A 6,777-nucleotide genomic window follows, 5' to 3' on the forward strand; every position below is an offset into this window, starting at 1 on the left:
GGCTCCTTGCTTTGGCTTGGTCCAGCCCCAGTCATTGCAGCCATTTGAAGAGTGAGCCAGCAGAATGGAAGAGCTCTCTTTCTCTATCTCTCCCTCTGTAACTCTGCCTTTCAAATAAATAAATAAATCTTTAAATAAAAATCAGAGCAGATCACAGAGACTCGGCCTCATTCCTTCATCTCAGTTGTTAACATCTTGCAAATCTTATTTAAAAGAATGTCAAGAGGCCGGCGCCGCGGCTCACTAGGCTAATCCTCTGCCTTGCGGCGCTGGCACACCGGGTTCTAGTCCTGGTCGGGGCGCCGGATTCTGTCCCGGTTGCCCCTCTTCCAGGCCAGCCCTCTGCTGTGGCCAGGGAGTGCAGTGGAGGATGGCCCAGGTGCTTGGGCCCTGCACCCCATGGGAGACCAGGAGAAGTACCTGGCTCCTGCCATCGGATCAGCGCGGTACGCCGGCCGCAGCGCGCTGGCTGCAGCGGCCATTGGAGGGTGAACCAACGGCAAAGGAAGACCTTTCTCTCTGTCTCTCTCTCACTGTCCACTCTGCCTGTCAAAAAAAAAAAAAAAAAAAGAATGTCAAGAGCAGAGGAGTTGGAAGGGAGTCCCAAAAAGATAACCTAACACAGGCATAGAAGTTGGCGGCAAAAAGTACTAACACATTTTTAATTACTTTTTAAAGATTTATTTTTAGAGCAGTTATATAGTCACCAAAAATATGAATAGAAAATACAAATATTTTTCCTTATAGCCGCTGTCCCCACACACACATAACCTCCTCCATCATCAACATCACCAGAGTGGTGCAATTGTTAGAACTCACAAACCTGTGCCGACACATGGTAGTAACTCAACACCCAGAGTGTACTTTACGGCTCACTCTTGGTGCAGTCCATGTTGTGGGTTTAGACAAAAGTACAATCGTATCAACTCACACACAGAGGTTTCACTGCATTAGAAATCCTCTTTATGGGGCCAGTGTCGTGGAGCACCAGGTGAAGCCACAGCATCTGTACTGGAGTGCCAGTTCACATCTCGGCGGCTCCATTTCTGATCCAGCTTCCCGCTGCTGCACCTGAGAACACAATGGATGACAGCTCAGGCACTTGGGGTCCTGCCGCCTCCATGGGTGACTTAGATGGAATTCCATACTCTTGGCTTCAGCATGGCTCTGCTCTGGATGTTGTAGCCATCTGGGGAGTGGACCAGTGACTGAAGGCATCTCTCCTTCTCTCTCTCTCTCTCTCTCTCTCTCTCTCTCTCCCACCCACTCTGTGTGTGTGTGTGTGTGTGTATCTGCCTTCTAAATAAATAAACATTTTTTTAAATCTTCCTTGCTTTGACTTCTGATCCCTCCCCTGCCCACAAACCTCTAGAAACCCCTGGATTTTTCATCATCTCCATAGTTTTGCCTTTTGCAAAATGCCATATAATTGGAAACAGACAGTATACAGGCTTTTCAGATTGGCTTCTTTCTTATACATGTTTTTTTTTTTAAAGATTTATTTAATGGAAACAGAGAGAGAGAGAGAGAGAGAGAGAGAGAGAGAGAAATCTTCCATCTGCTAGTTCACGCCCCAGATGTCAGCAATGGCCAAAGCTGGGCTGATCCGAAGCCAGGATCCCGGAGCCTCGGCTCCTCTTCCACTGCTCTTCTGGACACATTAGCAAGCAGCCGGATTAGAAGTGGAGCAGCAGGGATCCAAACCCCTCTTACTAACACACATTTAACTTTCCTTTCTACCTCTTCATGGTTTGGTAGCTCATTGCTTTTTCGCAGTGAATAATCCCCCATTGTCTGGATGTACAATAGTTTGTTTATCCATTTGTCTATTCAAAATCATCTTGATTGCTTCCAGGTTTTGGTAATTATGCATCAGATTTTTGCATAGAAAGAAGTTTTCAATTTCTTTGGATAAATATCATGGAATGCAATCACTGCATTGTATGATTTATCATTATTGCTTTAATTTGCATTTCCCAATGAAATATCATGTGATGAATCTTTTTATATGCTTACTGTCATCTGGTATCTCTGGTTTTGTATCTGTTAAAGTCTTTGGCCCATTTTTTAATTAGATTGATTCTTTTCTCATTGTTGAGCTTTAAGAGTTTTTTTTATATATATCTATTTTGGCTAACAGCCCTTTGTCAGGTATATCTTTTGCAAATATTTTCTCCCAGTGTGTGGCTTGTCTTCTTATTCTTTTGACTGTGTCTTTCACAGAGCAGAACTCTTTTATTTTATCGAAGTCCAGATTATCAGTTATTTCTTTCATGGGACATGCCTTTAGGGCTGTGTCTAAAAAATAATTGCCACATCCAAAGTCACCTAGATTTTCTCCTCAATGTCCTTTAGTGGCTATTCTTATTCTTTTGGGTTCCCACATAAACTGCAAAACCATTTTGTCAGTATCTACAAAGTAATTTGCTGAGATGTTGACTGGCATTCCACTGAATCTGCAGATCAAGTTTGGAAAAACATAGACCATATCTCTATTGATGTAATTCTTGGAATTCTTTCATCAGAGTTTTGTAGTTTGCTTCACATGAATATTGTACATATTTTGTTAGATTTATACCTTAGTGTTTCAGTTTTTTTGGGGGGGTGCTAATGTAAATGGTATTGTTTTTAATTTCTAATTTCCTCTTTTTTAAAAAATTTTTTTATTTGAAAGTAAGAGTTACACAGAGAGAGGAGAGGCAGAGAGAGAGAGAGAGGTCTTCCATCTGCTGGTTCACTCCCCAGTTGGCCGCAGCAGCTGGAGCTGCACCGATCTGAAGCCAGGAGCCAGGGAGATTCCTCCGGGTCCCCAACGTGGGTGCAGGGCCCCAAAGACTTGGGCCATCTTCTACTGCTTTCCCAGGCCATAGCGGAGAGCTGGATCGGAAGTGGAGCAGTCGGGTCTCAAACCCGGCACCCCTATGGGATGCCAGCGCTTCAGGCCAGGGCATTAACCTGCTGCGCCACAGCGCCGGCCCCTATAACCCCCCTTGTTGATTGCTGGGATCTAGGAAAGTGGTTGACTTTTCTAAATTAACCTAGCATACAACCTTGCTATAATCACTTTAATTGCAGCAAGATTTGTTGTTATTGTTGTTATTGGTTCTTTTAGATTTTCTACACAGATGCCATGCCATGGGCAAGCAAATGTAATTTCTATCTTCCTCCTGAATCCACATGTCTTTCACTTCCTTTTCTTGTCTTATTGTATTAGCTAGCACATCCGGTATAACGCTGCAGATGAATGATAATAGGGGACCCACTGACTAGCTCCTACTTCTTATGGAGTTTCCAACTATTAAGCATGAGAACGGTAGGTGGGTTTGTAGGCATTCCGCATCAGATCCAGGAAGGTTTCCTCTATTCCTGATAGATTTAACACGCATGGCTGTTGGATTTTGTTAAATGCTTTTTCTGCATCTATTGACATGAACATGTGATTTTCTTCGTTGGCCTATTGATGTGCTGAGTTATGCTGTTTCTTTTCAAATGTGGAACCAGACGTGCACAGCTCTGATGGATCCACTTAGTTGTGGGGTGTAATTCAGGATAGTTTGAGCATGCACACTCATAAGACAGTTTAGAATTGCTAGTATACCTCTGTGAGATTTTTTTAAAAAAAAACAACAAACAATTCCCTTTGTGTGCATGTGTTTCTTTGTCTCTAGCTTTATAGTGTCTGTTCTTACCCTGTTTTCCAGTTCCTTAGGTCATGTCCTTTCTTCCTATTCTGGTAGAAGTAGTTATGTGATTAGCTTGTAGGACAGATATACCCACAGTCTGCATTCCTTGTTGGGTTCTCCCCACATCCTAGGTGATGGTTTTTTTTAATAATTACAGAATAAAATTCGCCCTAATACTTTTGACAGTCTAGTTGTACATCTACCACTGGTTCCTGCCATGATACTTACATCCCCCAAACCTCCTCCTACCCTCTGACAGCTGTTAATCTATTTTCTGTCCCTGTAGTTCTGTCGTTTCCAAAATTTCATATAAATGGATCCATACAATGCGTAGTCTTTGGAGTCTGCCTTCTCTCACTCACTAAAACATTGTTTCATGGCTGCTATTGGGTGAATCAACGGTTTGTTTATTGAATTGGCTTTCTCTGGATAGAAGTTTATACCTTTATCAGTTGAAAGGTATCTGGGTTGTTTCCAGTTTGGGGTTATTATGAATAAAGGCTTATGGAGACTTACATACATTTTCTTTAATTAACATACATTTTCTCTCAATAAATACCTAACAGTGGGTTTGCTAGGTCGTATGGGATGTGTGTGTTTACCTTATTAGAAGTCATTAAATTATTTTCCGAAGTGTACCGTTTTGTGTTCTCACCACAATGTCTGAGTGTTCCAGTTGATCGACATCCTTGCCGATAGCTGCGATGGTCAGGACTTCCTGTGTTGTTTTGCTTTCTTAAGCCATTCTAACAGCTGTGTGTGTGATTTTCTCATTGTGGTTTATTATTTAATTATATGAGAGGCAGCAGGAGTGCCTCTGTCTGCTAGTTTACTCCCCCAAGGATCAAGACTAGGCCAAGCCAAGGGTAGGAGCTGAGAGCTCCATGCAGGTCTCCCACATGGGGGACTGGGATCCAGGTACCTGGGCCAGCACTTGCTGTTTCCTGGGGTCCGCTTTGGCAGGAACCTGGAATTGGGAGCTGGAGCTGCAACTCAAACCCAGGTTATCCCACGTGGGACTGGACATCTTGGCCATCAGGTCAAATGTCTTCCCCTCACGGAACTTCCCATGGGCAATGATGCGAGCATCTAATGATGCGTCATCCTTTATGGACTGCATCCCCCAAAAGATGAACTTGGAACTCCCAACACCTGTGAGTGTGACCTTACCGGGAAAGAATCTTTAGGGATGATCGAGTTAACATGAGGTCACCAGGGTGGGCACTCTGCCAATATGACTAGTGACTTCCTAATTGTAAAGGGGAAATTTGAAAACCAATGCCTACGCTCAGAGAGACTGGGATGAGAGCAGAGCTTTACAAGCCAAGAACTCCAAGATTTCTTGAAAACACTAGCAACTAGGAGAGAAGCATTGAACAGGCTTTCCCTGGCAGCCCTTAGAAGGAACTAACCTGCCCAACACCTTTTAGCCACATTTCCTCATTAGCCATTATAGTTCCACAATGGCTACAAATACAGATCTTCATGGGTGGGGCTGTCGGAAGGGGTATTCAAATACCCCTGGCCACTCTAGAGATCAGCTGTCCAGCTGTGTGCTGTCTATGAGTAGGCTGGGGAGGGGTGACGTTGGTGACAGGCCTGTCAGTGACATAGGGCAAAAAAAAAAAAAAAAAAAAATCTACATTTCCATGTAAAAGACCATGGAGTGGACAGAGAGGAAGAAGCTAAAGGCTTAACCAAATGGAAGTTTCTTGATGTTTTGTTGGACACTGTGACTCTCTCACAAGTATGCTATCAGCTCACTTTTTAAACAGCCTAGTTCAAGTGTGCTCACGGGGCTGCAAGGTTCTCTCTCCCCTTCTCTGCTGGATACTAAGAAAAGAAGCCTCCCCCTTTCCTGGGCGTTGTTAGGAAGCTCCTCCTGCCACACACAGTTCCCTGAGAGGGCGTCTGGTTGGAGTTTGTATAAAAGGAAGCCTGCACATTTGAGGTATTAAGAAGATAGGATGTGGGGTTCCTAACATCTAACTGGTAAATACTCCCCTCCTTTCTTTCTGCTGTGAAGGATTTTTTTAAAGATATTTTTCAGAGCAATTTTCAGTTCACAGTACAATTAAGTACAAAGGGTTCCCGTGTCTCCCGTCCCCAGCACGTGCACAGCCTCCTTCCTACATCGGCACATCATCCCCCAGCTCCCTAATTTACCTTAGGGCTTACTCCTTGCGTTGTCCTTGCAAGTTTTAAGATTGATTGATTTGAAAGACAGAGTTATACAGAGAGAGGGAGAGACAGCCAGATATCTTCCATCCACTGGTTCGCTCTCTGCATGGCCACAACAGCAGGGACTGGACCAGGCTGAAGTCAGGAGCCAGGAGCTTCTTCTGGGTCTCCCATGTGGGTGGCAGGGGCCCAGGAACTTGAGCCACGTTCCGCTGCTTTCCCAGGTGCACTAGCAGGGAGCAGAAGTGGAGCAGCCAGGACACGAACCGACACCCATATGAGATGCTGGCACTGCAGGCTGCAGCTTAACCCACTGTGCCACAGTGCCGGTCCACGTTTTATAAACTAAATCCTCTCCTCCCAATTTCTGTGTCTGTGGGCTTACTTTCCACAAAAAGGGTACGCAGGGAGAGGGGGTGGAAATGGGAACTTCCTATTGACTTTTCTTTCTGAATTTCCTCCTTTCAGGTTCTTCTAAGTTTGGCTTAGTGGAAATGCCTCCTGGAATCTGGCCGGTCGATCAAGGATGTTACTAGCTTCAAGGATGTTACTAGCTTTCCGCACTGTTGAAGTGTTGAGTGAATGTGCGCGTGTTCCCGCATAACATCTCCAGGAGGCCTGAGAGGAGGGTGAATCAGGGCTGCCTAGTTTTCCACTGCTGCACCTTGGACTCTGTTCAGCTGCTGCTCGGAGATACAGACCCTGGGCTTATGCTATTCCCACCTCCCCATTTTTCTTTCTTTCTTTCTTTTTTTTTTTTTTTTTTTGGGACAGGCAGAGTGGACAGTGAGAGAGAGAGACAGAGAGAAAGGTCTTCCTTTGCCGTTGGTTCACCCTCCAATGGCCGCCACAGCAGGTGCACCGCGCTGATCCGATGGCAGGAGCCAGGTGCTTCTCCTGGTCTCCCATGGGG

The sequence above is a fragment of the Oryctolagus cuniculus genome, chromosome 12 (assembly GCF_051225735.1).
Source record: "Oryctolagus cuniculus isolate XC-2025 breed Fujian yellow rabbit chromosome 12, ASM5122573v1, whole genome shotgun sequence".
Taxonomy (NCBI): domain Eukaryota; kingdom Metazoa; phylum Chordata; class Mammalia; order Lagomorpha; family Leporidae; genus Oryctolagus; species Oryctolagus cuniculus.